General features: G+C 38.8%; 1 long non-coding RNA gene across 7 annotated transcripts in view; it reads right to left on the bottom strand.

The window, feature by feature from the left end:
• LOC103036598 (uncharacterized) overlaps positions 1–17,883 on the bottom strand; it is a 70,485-nt gene that overhangs the window by 50,415 nt on the left and 2,187 nt on the right. For 5 of the 7 annotated variants that reach the window (XR_007439141.1, XR_002650673.2, XR_002650670.2 and 2 more), the window contains exon 3: positions 1,879–1,939. This is a non-coding gene — a long non-coding RNA (uncharacterized LOC103036598). Of the gene's footprint in view, positions 1–1,878; positions 1,940–3,728; positions 4,042–17,883 lie in introns of all 7 variants that reach the window. The other 2 variants (XR_002650671.2, XR_007439140.1) reach the window with 1 other exon arrangement.

Below are 17,883 nucleotides of genomic sequence, written 5' to 3'. Positions count from 1 at the left end.
ATAGCGTGTTGTGCCGAATTCGGTGAATAAAACGGTTTTAAAACAGAGATAAAGATTGGATAAGTTTCATTTCTGGATGATTTCCAGCGCTGTTTGGATATAACTGTGGATTACAGGAGACTGGATTGATGGATTCTCTTTAGTCTGGACGCGTTTTGAAGGTAGGACCTGTGGCTGAGCGCGGGTGTGTGTTCGGGGGGGTGGCGGCAGTGACCGGAGGTTACCCCAGGACAAAAGGAGAGCCTTTTATTACTGGAAACATGCGCTCTGACGCAGCTCTAATTCATGAAACATACATCCTACAGTAAAAGCACAGTTCTGGAATCCGGAGAGCCAGACGGTTCGAATGGTGTATGACATGACCGCATTCGATGAAATATGGACGAACGATAAACGCAAATATGAGAGTTATGAATTATTAAAATCATAACCAAGGCATATTTCGCCCTAAATGTTTATTTTCTGAAAGGATATTCCGCTAAATAGGCTAAATAGCTCAAAAGCAGAGATTCTAAGCTTTAAAATGGTATATTGGATGTCTATATTGAACCTGTAACTGTTCATAACTATTCAGAAACACAGCCAGTTATGAAATATTAAATATTTCTGGCCCGCCGGTGGGCCAGCGCGTGTTAAGAGGTTAACTTTACTTAGAAGTGGGCGCTAAAAAGAAACAGTTTGTGCTATTACCCCAGAACGGGTGGAAAGGAAAGTTTACCGGCACCTTGTTCTGGCCACGGAGCTACAGTGGAAACTAGCTACCCTGAACCACAGCCGAGAGGCAGTACGGCAGTCAAAGGTAACCGCGCGCTAGCCCAAGAGGGGGATCTTTTTCTGGCGTGGGTGAGGAATTCTGCACAACAGAGCGCCGTGTACCACATAAAAATCGAGGTCAGTAAACACAAGCAAAATCCATACACAAGGCGCACTGCATTATAAGGCGCAATGACGATTTTTGGGAAAAAATAAGTATTTTAAGTGCGCCTTATAGCCCGAAAAATACGGTAGTCTCTTATTTTTTTCCAAAGCTGTATATTTATATACTTTTTTTTTTTAAATATCATAAAATGCAAAGACTAATACAAATTTATTAAGACCAATACTAATAGTGACATGCCAAAACATGCCATGACTTTTGCCATGTCTTACAGAATATAAATAACACCACACTGATCTGCATTGAATGTAGCTGTGATTTCTGCCAGAGTTCCTTGACTGTTTAGACAGACAATTTTAGCCTGACACCACTGGTCACCATCCTTACCCCTCACTGCACTGCTATGCTGTTCACTGTGGGTTGTAATATTAGCCTTGACACTAAAGAAATAACATGTCCTATTAATTTGCACCCACTTTCTGGCCTTGCCATAAGCACACTGGCCGGTGTTCAACCTCACTCACAAGAGGGCATGCGTTCCCAAGCTATCCCCCCTTAGGTAACGATTCATGACTAACTTACTGTACATACTTCATACTATCCCATGGCATAGACTTTTGCATGTCACTGTAAATAGTATTCATAGCTTACATTGGTATATAATCTCCATTTTAGAGCAAGTGTCTCACAAAATCATAGTCATTTTGGCTTTGGTGGAAAAGAATTTGACCATTGTTTGCAATAGTGGTCATGAAAAGGCAGAGCTACAGTAAAAAATACAAAGCCTTAATGCCTTCATAAATGTTCTTTACACTCACAAATATCAGTCTTAGACATGTTTTAGGTGTGTCTTCTTTAGCATCAATCAAATAATTGTGTAAAACCACAGAAAGATGTAATTATGAGGTTAAAAATATCCACAGAAGTTGGTCATTGTCTTCAGAATAAAGGCTGCAGAATGCATTTGTGTCTGGTTGCCTCTTCATTTCCAGGTCACTTACCTTGACCATGGTTGGTTACAGATGTCTTCAGACACACTTATGGGCAGAGGTGCAATCAGACCTGGTCAGACAGAGAGAAAGAGAGGAGACAAGACAGGTCCTGATGGTTAGAATGACTTTAAATGGATATAAGATGAAGTGGAAGGCTATTGGTCAATTTTTTGACATGTTGGTTAAAAAAAAAATATTTATAGAGATATCAAAACTTACAGTAAAATTGCAGACAATCAAACCAGATGTGTGGTGTCTGCAGTTATAATGCTAAAATGTTATGGGAGACAATAACCACCATATTAGCATCAAACTAATACTAAAGGACAAGTAATTTAAAGATCATGAGGGTTTTACCTACTATAAAATAAACTAAAATAAAACAACTTAATATTATTCATCGCATTCCTTCGATTCCACTTTCACCATTTTGTTTTTTAAACCGTTGTGTCAGAATTCTCTTCATCTTATATTAAATGGTTTATGGTTCAAAGTGAATGCAGTCTAAAATAGCTCCAGCTGTGGATACTGATACTGAAGTATCTATCTATGCTAACCCAGCATTCCAACTGCCTATTTAACCTTATTTACAGCTACTTACCTTTAGCATAGGTAGAGCTTTCTCACACAGTGTCAGTTTGCTGGTTTCAGGTATCTTAAAGAAGGCATGTAGAGAGGGGATACTAACTAGTGAGTGGAAACTGGCATTTAAAAAATGTGAGTAAATAAATGATGTTTGAGATGTTAGAAGATATCACTATATCAAGGTTTTGCAATATTTTGTTTTACATTACTGTATCGATTTTCAAAAACACAGTATAGTTTTTTTTTTTTTGTAATTTAAGTTGGGGTCAGACAGTGGTTCATCTAGTTTTTTTTTTTTCTTTTTACCCCACCCACAGTATAGCAGTGTTGTACTCTGTCTTTAGTTTTGATTTAGTCATGCCGTTAGCAGGATGCTAAAATATTCTACAAAAATCTTCTGCTTTTTTAGATAAATTTCATAAATGTCCAAATGTTTGTGGATACCCCTTCTTATTAATGGAGCTCCATCCAATACTTTTTTGGTGTGTTGGGGTAGAACCTAGATCAGGCCCAAAAAATCTCAAAAAATTATTTTTCCCAAGCCCAACCCATCATTATGAGCCCAAGCCTGTTTTAAACCCAACTTTCTTTTTGTAAGTAGTGCATTAAGATGGACCTTTTTAAAAAAGAAATCAGGCTGTTTGAATGAGCAAAATCTGTTTAGAGTGATGTTAATTAACATTACAACACTAAAGAAGCATAGACCTATTATTTTATGGACGTGTGTGTCCCAGAGCTGAGTGATTACAGCATTTTAACTTGTGTAACATTTTTTCAAACACAGTTTTGTTTTGATTTGTTACTTTGCTATATTGTGATCATTATGCCATAGCTATATATATAAAAAAAATAAATAGGATAAAAAAAATTACGCCTACATCACAGACCATTTTCTTGTGGCCGCCCCAACACTGCCCGAGGAAAGTGGTGGGAAATCTCAGCCTGTGTTGGGGTAGGGTATCGGGTTGGGCTCAGGCAGAGAATTTAAACTCTAGTTGGGGGTGAGGTGGGGTGGTGAATTTCCAACATCCGAGCCTCACTAATGCTCATGTCAAAAAAAAACAATCAAATTCTCACAGCAATGCTCCAAAGCCAAAAATGCTTTTGACTTTATTTTGTTGATATCCTTATTTTTGTGTAACATGATTTTTGTTTAAATGGTTTATATAAGCTTCCAGTACAAAACTGCAAAAACACACTTAACACGCCAGACATGTCTCATCTAATTGACTGCATGTAAGTTAATAGGAAACCAGAATCATTTTTGCACAAACCATCACTTTAAGTGATCCAAACATAGACTTGAGCAGTGCAGCAGCTGGTGATGCAGGCGGCAGGTTGATGAGTGACGAAGTGGCGATGACCGAGCCTTCCTTCAGCCCGCGTGCCCACGCTGGTCAAGGGCGTCTTTCTTTGTGCCTGATGCAGGTCAATGCATCTTTGTCATTGGCACATCTTATTTTTATCTCCTTTAGGCCGCAGCTTTCCCCCAGAGCCCCCCGCCGCCTCCTGCTGCGCTCCCCGCTCGGCACGCTGATATTTTTCAGCTTGGACATTTTCTGAGGTGCCTCACTGTAAGCTGTCAACCTGCACAGAGAGTCACTCGGTGACATTTACAATCAATACCGATTTTCAAAAGGCTAACAATTTTCATGTCAGGACCACTGCAACTCTCCCCCCATTCAGAGCAATGCCAGGTGATGTCTGGAGTGGATTTAACGTCATTTTTAATCTTTGCTGATCTGCAGCAGAGATATAAAAGAAACTTTATTGATCTTTAAGGAGAAACTCAAGATTTATAGTTATATACAGTAGCACGTAGCATTTAAAAGAAAACTGCTACTATTAATAGAACGTAATACATTGCAATTATTTTAGTTTAATTTTACTGCTTTTGATACCATTTTTGATAAAATAAACTGGCAAAACCATTTTTTACATCTAATACCAATATTGTTACCAATAGTTTTTTCCTTACCTAAACTTTCCTAATCTGAACTGTCTTTTATGGCAATGATTTATAATTCTTAAAACAAACATTGAAAAAACAAATCTGTAGTTAGATTTGTATTATACATATAGTTTTAACCATGATGTGAGCATTTTTGAGCTATTAGCATTTTTGCTAAAAACATTAGAAGGCCAGATACCTAAATTTTGATTAAGACATTACTGGGGGCCTGGGGGAAAAGTGTTAGTAGGCAGCATTTCATACATTTCAGACAAAGCTAAAATTTTAAAATGTCATGTTGTGTATGCTTCTGCTTTAAGGTTATAAAAATAATACAGACCAATATTAGTAGTAAGGATTCCTCATTTCACTGTAGTTAATATTAGGCTATGTTTACGTTTACAGTAGATTAGTGTATTTAAAATACATTTAAAATTAGCATTGTTTTTTCTTGGATACAATAACTTTGGATCTGATGCCTACCAATGAGTAATTTTCAATTATGATACAAAAAAAACATGTTTGGCACTGAAAAATCGTTGACTCATTTAATCTGATTCAGGCCAGGTGTTAAACTGTGACTGCATTTTATTCAAGTAGAGCTAGAGGGCGGGGTCAATCGTTAATCCCTTATTTTAAACATTCATTTACCAACCAAAAGCTACGATGCTTCGACATCTCGCTCGTTTGATGTGGAGCGGCGGGTGAGAGAAGTGCCTAACACGTCTCTGTATGACCCACCTATATAATATGCGTGTGATAAATTTTGCATGGGCCCCGTAAGCATTATATATTCACCCTCCATTGTAATAATATTCATCTTTAGAGCTGGGGGGAGGGCAGTATAGCAGGAGCTTGTCAGGATTATGACTTGAAACAGGCTCTTTGATGAAGACGCTGCTCGGACAAAATGTAGGTAGGGCAGTTAATTCAGGCTGTGCGCTCCTGTTTTATTATGAGAGGTTTTACAGTATGAGGGTCAATTTCTTAATCTGGCTTGCGAGCCACACTGTGAGAGGTACGGCCTGCTGAACTCTCCGCTGTAAATTGCACTTCAGCTCTTATTAATTAATTAAAGGTGATCAGTATTTACACGGTGTATGCTAATGATCCCTATCAGCAATGGTCCGCTCCAGATTTTCATTCCACCCCCCTCCCAGTTTGATTATGCTTAAAATGACAGAATACCACAGAGAAGAAGAAAAAGAGAGAGGTAGTGTTGCCAAGACTGTGGGAGAGACACTTTAACATGATTTATTTTTTTTTTCTCCATTTGTTGTGTTGCTTAATAAGAAAGAGTAACTGCATTGCATTAAAGCATGCTAAGTTGCAAAACTAGCATGCTAACTAGCTAACTAAATGCACAATAAAGAGCTGTGCGTTGTTATGCCAGATATAAGCCTCATCCAACATTACTATAGACTTCTAACTACTAGGGTTCCAACTTCCAGCTAATGCAGTGTTAGCATGTTGGCAACTGCGCTCATCCAACATTGCTAATGTGGTGTTAGCATGCCAGCAACTTGGCTCGTTCTACGTTGCTCACATAGTAATAACATACCAGCAACTAGGCTCATTCCAGTGTGCAGTGTCACAAATGTAGCATTAATTTGCCAATAACTGGGTGATTACCATTTTTAAATTGTTGTTTGTATGCTGGTAAACAAAGTTCATCCATCGTTGCTCACACAGAGTTTGCATGCCAGTGACTTTTCTCGTGCAACACTGCTAATGTGGCGTTTGCAAGCCAGCAACTGCAGTTCATTTAATGTGGCTAACATGACATTAGCATGTCAGCAGTTGGAATCATCCAACATTGATAATGTGGTGTTAGCATCCTGGTGACTGGGCTCATTCAGCATTGCTAATGTGGCGTTAGCATGTCAGCGTCCAGGTTCATCCAACATTGCTATTTCTTCAGCCAGGCCCAGCTCAGCTAGCCAATGGGCAGATCTATTAGTTTTTAAGCCCTCCCACTAAATGGTTGTGTGGCCAAAAAATATGGAAAGCTAACTGTGTTAAGAAAACTGAGCCCAATTTAGCCTGAACTGTGTCCATGTGGAAAAGCCTCCAGTACGGTAACCTTCCGTGCTCAGAACCGTTCAGCCCTGCAGTGGAAAAGCAGTTTTTGTAGGAGTGTGAGTGAGCAAGCAAGGGGAAGAGAGAGAGAGAGAGCGGGAGAGAGAGAGGGAGAGAGAGAGAATGAGCGAGGGTCCATGAATCAATCCGTGTAATGGGGGGAAGGCCAAACGTAATAAATAATACAATAACAAGCCAAACTAATGAGGCGTTGCCAAGGTGAATTTCTCAGAAAGTCCCCCTGTAGAAAAACCCCACTAATAATCGGCGGGATGATGAAGCGTCGCCATAAGGCAACACCTGTGCAATTAAAACGGCTGATTCTCTCCACGCCTTCCATTAATTTCAGCCTTTTGTAAAAGGCCCAATGAGCAGGCTAATAATCAGGCCTACTTGACTCTGTGTCTCACCGAAACGGGGCGTCTAATTAGGTAAAGGTAATTAATTAGAGATAAACGGAGCTAATCAAGAGCCGTTAGCGTGTCTCGTCACAGAGACACGAGCCTCTCGGCTGTTCTTATTGGCCACTGGTCCAATTAATGCATGTAAAAAGTGCTGTTTCCTGAACTAGCAAACGGGTTACAGCAAATGAATGGTCCCGGTTGGTGCGCATGCGCAAAAGCAGCATTACTATGCACCATCCCATGATGGAGTGCACCTGTTTTTTGTTTATAATAAATGATCAATTATAAAAATACATGCAACTAATCAGTGTCCAAAGTGGAACTAAAAAGCTACTGGCCTCTGTCTAAATAAGATTAAGGTTCTGATTGTTTCTGCCTGTGAATTTGACTATGTTGCTCCTCCCCCAAATGAAAAATGCTCTGCTGGCTTGTTTTTTTGCTGCGAGTAGGTGGGTCTTAAACAGATTTTAAACAGTGTTTAATCCATTAAATCCTGTACATTTCGAAATTGTTTGTATGTATTGTGTATAGGTTGTGAGGTGCTACCTTGTGAGTGAGGCTGAACACTGGCCACTGTGCTTATGGCAATGCAATGTAGATTTTGGAAGTTATGGAAATTATGGAATGAGGACTAACAGTGGGTGTCAGATGGAGGGAACATTCTATTTTATCTTCTACAGGACACGGCAAAAATGATGGAACATTATACTCATAAATTTCTGTCCCATGACATTTGGCATTGCAGTGTTCATTAGAAAATGGGACAAAAATGAACTTGATCTAGAAGGAACTCTATTGGAAATTATTCAAAGTAGCTGCTTAAGTGTTAACCTTAACAAGAATCTATAGGAATCATAGGCTGCCAATTATACAGTAATCAAGTGTGAATTCAAGCGATTTATATGTTAAGTCAGGATTGATAATTGGCAATAATTTGAATGACGAGTCAAATATTAGGCAATTATTAGTGATTTCCATGTAAAAGATAATTAATGTAATTGTGTATTAATACAGGTCATAATGAAGTGTTAAATTTGGACATTAGTGAACGCAGAATGAGCCCTTAATTAAGCTCTGATATTAAAAAAAATGTGTAAAATAAGTGGTAAAAAGAGTGTTACAGTGTGTAATATGCTGTCAATATACTGGGGGAGAGAAGACAGGCAATGTTGTCAAAGTCGTCAGTGTTGTTAGCGTTGTCAACGTTGTTAGCGTTGTCAGTCAGTATATTAGCAGCAGATGACGTGGATTTATAAGCGGGCGGATAATAAAATGCTGAGAGTTCGTTTAACAGCCTCTCTCACGTTTCCTCTCAGTGCTAATTGGAAAAATGTTGCTGGTGGTGGATGTGTGGATGTGTGGGGAGGCAGCGCCATGTTTAACGCAGCATTGCATTAGTAAAAACACAGCTCTGAATTCGCCTTTAATGTCTCACCCTCTCGTCGCAGGGAATATGCTGCGTAGTCTTGTAGTCTGGATATAACAATCCCGCCTGAACACACCCGAGACCCAGCCTGAACACGAGCACATTCCGCTGCAGATCCGAGAGGACGGGCCTCTGTTCTGATGCGCGTGTACCCATCATGTCCAATTGTCAATGATAAAAATTGCGCTTCCCGAAAGCTGCACTTTAATGGTTATCCTAATGGATGTTGACTTTGCATACGGGAACGCAAAGGAGGCAACGAGCCGCGGATGGGAGGAAGATGGGGAAAAGATAAAGAGAGAGAGAGGGATAAAAAGAGAGAGAGAGGCAGATATGAGAGCAAATGAGATGAAAAGGCTTCGGAAACCAGTAAAGGTTTGTTGGTTGGGATGCTTGCTTGGTGTAGTCGGCCAGATCGGAATATTTTAGGGATTGTTATTATTTTCTCGCTCCCCCTTCCCTTCACACACACACAGACAGACACACTTATGAACACACACCCGTACACACACATACACAAACCATCCTTGTACACAAGGGAGTCGTCTGCTACAAGGAGGCAGGCCGCTCCCTTGACACCCATCATTAGAGGGTTTTTTATAAGCGACAAGCAGGCTATTTGGCTGTCATTGGAATTGTTTGAAGAGAATCTGTTTATCTGCCGCCTGCTCTAGAGGGACCGGCATCAGAGCACGCCAGCGCGGCGCATCACCGATGAGTATTTGACACCACTGTTATGCATTTGTCAATATTAAGGCTAATAGGTGGGGACCGCCGGCGCTAAACTGGCAGCTACCACGCGCTCCGCAAACGCAGCCCGACCCCCTGACCTTTCCCGTCATACCCCAGCTGACCCTGGTGGTCGCTGCTGGACCGGCCGCTAATTGCTTAAACAAACGACTGAGGAAAATTAAAAGCCGGCTGGCGTGCTTGCTAGCGTGTCAGATCTTGTTAAGTGGGCGATCTTTATTATGTTTTACGCTCGTCATTCTTTTATTAGGCTGCTGTCACATTTAATGATGGATGATAATTTATAAACGTGGTTTTGAATACTGCATTCACTTCAAATGCTGTTTATTTTTCCTTCTTATAATTGACTTCATAGGTTTTGTTTGCACTTAAACAAACAAATATACTGTATAATTATATTGTATTTTTCTGTTGTCATAAAGTCTCATACATCTACGCCTCGGGTGTTTCCTGATAAGTAATCTTAGCAATTTTTCTGACAATTTTAGGATCAATGCCACTTTAAGAGTGTCAGTTTTACATTAATTATTAAGGTTTTTGGGAACTCTTTTATTTTAAGATGGTTCTCAAATGCTGTACAAAGATACAAATAACTTGACGTAAGCTTTTACATTTTTGGAAACGCTTCCTTGTTATGTTTTGGATTAAAATGATAAACTACAGGAAAGATTTTAAAATCATTTAAATATTATGTATTAACCTCAACCTTAGCTGCTCAATCAGTGTATTAAGCATGTAAATGGAAAATTATTATTTTTAATAACATACTTACACTATGTAGGTTCATATACTGTAGGTTAACTTTTTACATATTGGGTTGGTAGACAATATACAGTGCCCTCCATAATTATTGGCACCCCTGGTTAAGATGTGTTCTTTAGCTTCTCATAAATTGAGTTTTGTTCAAAATAATATAGGACCACGTTGGGAAAAAAAGTAAAGTCCAACCTTTAACTCAAGTAAATTTTAAGGGGGAAATAAAATCCCTGACTAAGAAATAATTATTCTTCATAAAATCACCTGTTCCACAATTATTGGCACCCCTAACAATTCTTAGGAAATACATTTAATAAAAGTATTTCTGTCACTTCTACAGTAGTTTACGAAGTTGATCAGAGTATGTAGGAACATTTAATTAGTAATTCACAACTTCCTGTTTCCCTGGGGTATAAATATGACGTGACACAGAGGCCATTTATCTTCGACATGGGAAAGACAAAGGAACATACCATTCAAGTGAGGCAGATGTGTGTTGACCTTCACTTCAGGCAATGGCTACAAGAAAATCGCTACTCGCCTACACCTGTCCATATCTACTGTCAGAGGAATTATTAAGAAGTTTAAAACAACTGGAACAGTGGTAAACAAGCCTGGACGAGGACGCAAGTTTATTTTGCCACCACGCACAGTGAGGAGGATGATAAGAGAAATAAAAAGTTCTCCAAAGCTCACTGTTACAGAATTGCAACAAATGGTAGCTTCTTGGGGTCACAAAGTCTCCAAAACAACCATAAGGCGTTATCTACATGCCAACAAGCTGTTTGGGAGGCATGCACGGAAGAAACCATTTCTCACTCACAATCATAAACGCAAACGTTTGGAGTTTGCTAAGCGGTACTATGACTTCAACTGGGACCGTGTGCTTTGGTCAGATGAAACAAAGATAGAGCTTTTTGGCAACAAATGCTCAAAGTGGGTCTGGCGTAACACAAGAGCTGAGTATGCAGAAAAGCACCTCATGCCCACTGTGAAATACGGCGGGGGATCAGTGATGCTGTGGGCCTGTTTCTCTTCTAAAGGCCCTGGGAACCTTGTTAGGGTGCATGGCATCATGAATGCTCTAAAATACCAGGACATTTTAAAACAAAATCTGGTGGCTTCTGCCCGAAAGCTGAAGATGGGTCGTCACTGGGTCTTTCAGCAAGATAATGACCCTAAACATGTGGCCAAATCTACACAGAAATGGTTCACCGCACACAGAATCAAGCTCCTCCCATGGCCATCTCAGTCCCCAGACCTCAACCCCATTGAAAACCTGTGGGGTGAGCTGAAGAGGAGAGTGCAGAGGAGAGGACCCAGGTCGTTGGATGATTTAGAGAGAATGTGCAAAGAGGAATGGTCAAAGATCCCTCTTTCTGTATTCTCCCATCTTGTGAAACATTACAGGAGAAGATTAGGTGCTGTTTTGTTGGCAAAAGGGGGTTGTACAAAGTATTAACATCAGGGGTGCTAATAATTGTGGCACACATGATTTGATGTTAAATAATTATTTCTTAATGTGGGATTTTTTTCCTACTGAATAAATTCACTTGAGTTAAAGGTTGTATTTTACTCTTTTTGTCCATCGTGGTCCTATATTATTTTGAACAAAACTCAATTTATGAGAAGCTAAAGAACACATCTTAACCAGGGGTGCCAATAATTATGGAGGGCACTGTATATATTTTTCAGTGATTTTTCAGTGGAAAATCTCCATTCAAAATGCTGTGTAGTCCAGTACTAGGCTTAATCCCTGTATTAAAAATTGATCCACACTGTTCTAGTCAGTTTGATTCTAAAGTGAGAATAAAAGTTTTAAAGCTGCATTTATTTATATATGTATTTATTTATTTACTGTTTGCTTCTTTATCTGTTTGTTTATGTGAATTGTTCTGAATTATCATAGGTGGCACATCTTCTCTATGAGATATTGATAAAGATAAGGTTTATGAACAAGTATACTTTTTGTCTACTTTTGGTTTGTAAAACTTTTTTGTTAAACTAACCATTATTGGTATTCTTTAATTTATTTAATAAAGAATACCAATTAATACAGTATAAAATAAAACACAACATAATCTTTATCTTATTTTTTGTTGAAAAGCTTTAAGTTTACAGACATACAGTACATACACTATGTGTCCAAATGTTTTGTTTAATAAATGCAATATTCAGCTACTTTTCATCACACCCATTGCTGACACAGGTGTACGAATTCTCACACACAGAGCTTGTCTATCTTCTATACATACAGTAAGTGCGCCCAATAGAATATGACCCTCTGGAACCAATAAACAAACATGATTTCACTGACACAATGCCTAATGCCAGGTGTGGGCTACAGAGGGGTATAAACCCCCCTGGATTAAGCTGTGGAAGTGCATTCTCTGGAATGATGGAGCTCCATCAAATTCTTTTAGAAGGGATGGTGATCATCCAACTTTCTGACCTGACTAATAGTCATTGTTGTTGAAGAAAACTATGTTTTATATTATTCTTTTTATACATCTAGACATTTTTGGATGTTTGCCTTCATACTTCCACTATTAACTGGATAATATCAGGTAAACTTTTCTGACCTTTAGTTTAACATGGTAAATTATATAAATATCTATATCTATATCTATATATATATATATCTATATATCTATATCTATATCTATCTATATCTATCTATATCTATATCTATATCTATATATATATATCTATATATCTATACCTATATATATATATATATATATATATATATATATATATATATGTATATATATATATATATATATATATATATATACACACAAATAAATAGCAACTACTGTATACTTAACATAAGGTATATACAGTACTATGTAGTAGTGCCACAGTTTAGTTTTTTTTTTTTTTTACTTAACTGGAATATATTTATATATTTAAGTTAGACAGTAACTCTTTGAACTGTTCCCAAAAAACAATAATACTTTTTTTATGTTTTGGGTTCATATTTACCTTATTATGACAGTACAAAACACATACTTCAGCTTACCTACAGTTAATCTACAGTCATCACTATTGTTAAATATGGACATAAGCACTTTGATCTGGTTTAATACTAAAATACAGTATAAATAAAATCGTAATTATTCCATCACGATAAACAGACACAAAGGAAAAGTGCTAAAATATACATTTGAATTAAACAGAAATTTTCCTGTACAGAACCAAAACCCTTTGATTTTTAATGCATGTCTGCTTGAAACAGGTTTGTGGATGTACAGACGGACAGGGAAAGCCTGCGCAGTGCAGCTGATTGATGAGCAGAAAGAATAAACCAGCAGAGGAGAAATAAATGTGAATAAGAGTGAATTAGGAATGAAATCAATAAGCACAGGGCCGTGCCAGAAAAGGCTGTACAGCTCTAGTCCTGCTCTCAAAGCTGAGAAAGAGATAGAGAGGATGCGTGTGTGTGTGTGTGTGTGTGTGTGTGTGTGTAAAAGCAGGCCAGTGGCCAGCAGCAGCCTGTTTAGGCAGAGAGACAGCAGTGTGGCTTGTCGAGGAGCCGTGTGTGTATGCGGATATGATGGACTGTCAGACAAGAAACGAGGGCCGATAATACCGCCATCACCGACCCAAAGTGCAGGGACGAGTGTGTGTGTGTGCGTGTGTGTGTGAGAGACTGCAGGCGTGTGTGTGTGCGTGCGTGCTGCATTTCCAATTGAAATGAGACAGAACGGAGGCATACGGATCCTCATTATCCCGTTTCCCTCAGGGGGAGCAACGGCAGCCTTTCAGTCAGAAAAAGAGAGAGAGAGAGAGAGAAAGAGAAAGTGTGTGTGTGTGTGTGTGTGTATGAGTGAGAGAGAGAGAGAGAGAGAGCAAGAAAGAAAAAGACACTTTCTCTCTCTCTCTTTCTCCCTCTGTTTGAGAAATAAGGGGAAGGGAGGGGGACACAAAAGACGAACACTACCTCAAATTAGAGAAAACAAACAAACAAACATATACTGGTGTGACTAGCGGTTTAGCATCCAGGCTAACCCTGTGTATGTGGATGTGATTTAGAGGCCTGTTAAAGAGAGAAATTTAAAAATCCAATTAATTTACTTTATCATCCCCAATGTAGATGATGCCTGTTCACGTAATGATTCATGACGACAAGTAGGCGGCCATCTTTGTTTACTTTTGTTGCACTTCCAAGTGCAACAGCAGATCCATTGCTATACAAAAAAAGTATAATTGTCAGTTTTCACTTTGCAGTTCAAAAATCCTCATCTCTGATGGTACAGGGTAGCATTAGTGTCTATGCTGTGAACAGCGTACACATCTGCAAAAGCACTACTAATGCTGAACTGCAAATAAATGGGTTTATTACAATATATGCTCCAATCCAGACAATGGGTCTCTCAAGAAGGCCTTGGATACTTCATCCAGACAACGCTAAACCACATGCTGCATCCATCCCAACAGCATGGCGTCATGGAAAAAACTGCCTGCAGTTCAGACCTTTCACCAACAGAAAACATTTGGCACATCAGTAAAATTAAATATCCAACCAATAAAAGCCATGTATTTTATTTAATAACAGTTTTCTTCCTGCCACTCTTTCATAAAGAGCAGATTTGTGTATTGCATGTCTTACAGTTGTCCTGTGACAGATTCTCTCACCTGAGCTGGGGATTTCTGCAGCTTTTCCAGAGTGACCATGGGCCTCATGGCTGTTTCTCTGATCAGTGCTTTCTTTTATCTGTCAGTTTGGGTAGGCGGAGTACTTTTACATGTGACAGTTTTCAGATTTTTATTTTGTGTAGGGTGTGCATTGCTCTAACCACTGATTCACCACTGCTCTTAAAGGAGTATAGGGTAGTGTGGTGTAGTATACAGAGTGTAGGGTAGTATAGGATAGTTTATGTTTGTATAGGGTAGTATATGTTTTTTATAGGGGAGTATGGAAAGTAAAAATAAAGGTATGGAGAGTGATGAGATCAGTTGTGGAGTTTTAAATGAGTGATGGGGTGATATAGAAAGTATAGGGTAGTACAGGGAGTATATAGGGAGAATAGGGTACTGGAAAACATTTGGTATAAGTGAAACAGCAGTTAATTAGTGTGTATATGCTGTATGTCATGCAATAAGAAAGAAACTAATGAAACCATGGTAAGTCATATTACTGGATGATCCAGTGGTGCTTACAGCCGTATACAACAGTGTTTTTCAGAAAAGCCATGTACACTCGTAAATGTGGGTGTGGTGAAATAAGGTGGGTGGTAGCAGTATGACATACAGTGTCAGAAACAATATAAGCTAGTCTATTGTAACAGCTCCACACAGTTTGAAACCAGTGAGTGTTGATTTAGGCATGTGACTTGCACCAGTCTAGACTGGTGGCGCGAGGCCTGATAACCTGGTAATTCCAGTGCAATGCTAAAGAAACAGACTTGTCTTGGCTGCAAAACATGTCTTGACTGATTGACTGCATTTACAGCAAGGGAAAAATTGTGCAGATTTGGTTTTGGCTAAAATAGAAGCCAATTTCATACATTTGCATCATACGTCATATATTTGAGTCCAACCATCATAACCGAATTGGAATTCCACAAGGCTCTATATTAGGACCGTTATTATTTACATTATATATGCTCCCACTGGGCAAAGTTATTAGAAAACACAATGTGAATTTTCATTGTTATGCGGATGACACGCAGCTCTTCATATCAGCCAAACCTGATGACAGAGTGAGATTAAAGAAAATCGAGGATTGTGTAGAAGATGTAAAATCATGGATGTCGCACAACTTCCTCCTATTAAATAGTGATAAAACAGAAGTTCTCCTATTAGGCCCCAAAGCTGCTAGAAATAAATTATCAGACTTAATGCTAAATCTGGCTGACTTCTCAGCCACCCCTGGTTCAGCAGCTAAAAACCTTGGAGTTATCATAGATTCAGATCTAGCATTCGATAAACACATATCTAATGTTACTAGAACAGCTTTTCTACACCTCCGTAATATTGCCAAGCTAAGAAATGCCCTATCACTGCATGACGCAGAAAAATTAGTACATGCCTTTATTACCTCAAGGCTAGATTATTGTAATGCGCTACTGTCTGGATGTTCCGGCAGTAACTTAAATAAACTTCAGCTAGTTCAAAATGCTGCAGACAGGGTCCTTACTAAAACTAGAAAATTTGACCATATTAGTCCAGTACTATCAGCACTGCACTGGCTTCCAGTCAAATTCCGCATAGACTATAAAATTCTCCTGTTAACGTATAAAGCCCTACACGGACTCGCTCCTGAGTATTTACAAGACCTCATCTCCTGTTATGAACCACCGCGATTACTCAGATCTCAGGGTGCTGGTTTATTAGTAGTGCCTAAAATTCAGAGGAGCTCTGCAGGAGGAAGAGCTTTCTCTTATAAAGCGCCTCAACTCTGGAATAATCTCCCCGAATATGTTCGGGACTCAGACACAGTCTCAATCTTTAAGTCTAGACTGAAAACTTACTTGTTTAGTTTAGCTTTTGGTAATTAATGTTTTTCCCTTTAGATAAGGCTGCAGATTCAGGGGTTCATGGACAGAGGAAATTGTGGTAAACTGAGATGCTGGTGCTGTTGTTCTCCCACTGCACACGGTCACTCAGGTTTGTGGACGGTGGAGTGGGTGGATGCTGGTGTTTCAGGGTGCCTCCATGTCTATGTTACCTTCTGGCTCTCTGCCTTTAGTTAGGCTGTTTTATTCAGTTCTGCCGGAGTCATTTGCCACACTCTGATAATGTTTTAATATTCTCAGTTTTGCATAAATCCAGTAAAAACTAATTCCATCTCTCTGCTTTCCTCCGAGTTACTGACTGCCCACCTGTCTGACCCGATACCGATGTTGGACCCTCAGGCTCTCGCGTCTCCTGTCCGGCCAGACCGATGGAAGTTTCTGAAGTCAGCTCTTCTCCACCACCACCACAGATCAGCTGCTCATCGACCATCTTACTCTCCACTACAGATTACATCCAAGCCATTAGTGGCGCTATTACACTCCTGAGTACATAAAACCTATATGGATGTATAAAAGACTTTTTAAATTTTAATTTAAAAGCCGTTTGACCAGTGGTAGGATGGTCCCCCCTTTAATGTGAGTCTTGGTCCTCCCAAGGTTTCTTCCTCCTCCTGCAGCTCTGAGGGAGTTTTTCCTTGCCTCCGCGCTCACTGGGGGTTCTGTATTCTGTATTTTCTATGTGTAATGTTTTGCCTGATTCTTTGTCCTGTAATCATGTTTCTGTAAAGCTGCTTTGTGCCAACACCTGTTGTAAAAAGCGCTATACAAATAAATTTGATTTGATTTGATTTGATAACCGCACTACAGATTGAGAACAATCGGTTTATGACAATAGTGTAGAGCAGGGTATTCTAATTAAAAATTCCAGTTAAAGAAAGTTTGCTTAGGCCAAGGTCCAGAACATCACAAAGTCTAACATCCATTAAGATTCAGTGTCCTATACTGTATACTATAGTAACATGTTAGTAGTTATGATCATAAACACTTCATGTAGTCAGTCATTGGTGTAGGACCTGGTGGGACATTTCCCAGACATTATTGGAAACAGGTGCATTTGTTTGAGCCAAAAAGTGTGCCACTCAGGTAAAAAACTATTTGATTAAAAGTGTAACACTGAGTGTGAATTAGAGCATTTTGAAAGCAAATTGCATTTCAGGCTCTGTTTCTCAAAAAAGCAATAAATGAGTAGATTGGACACTGGTCAAAGTATGTATTCTCGTAACACCTAATATGGTGTCCGTTTACACAAAATAAAGTATTGGTTAAAAAAAAAAAAGAGTTTTTTTTTTGTGTGTGAACTTCTGATAGAATTGCATTGATTAGTTTTTCAAACTTGATAACTGTCACCGTCAACAGATATTTTAGATATTTTATTTAGCACATAAAATCATGTTCCTCTCTTTTTATATTTTTAAATATAATATATTAATAATGTATATAATACAACAAATTTTAAATACACCTGTAGCCTTACATACCAATAATTTAAAGTAATACATAAGAAAGCTTTCTTTACATTATTATGTTAGTATAAAATAA

This window comes from Astyanax mexicanus, chromosome 5, assembly GCF_023375975.1.
Source record: "Astyanax mexicanus isolate ESR-SI-001 chromosome 5, AstMex3_surface, whole genome shotgun sequence".
Lineage (NCBI taxonomy): Eukaryota > Metazoa > Chordata > Actinopteri > Characiformes > Acestrorhamphidae > Astyanax > Astyanax mexicanus.
This window is presented reverse-complemented; position numbering and strand designations above follow the sequence as displayed.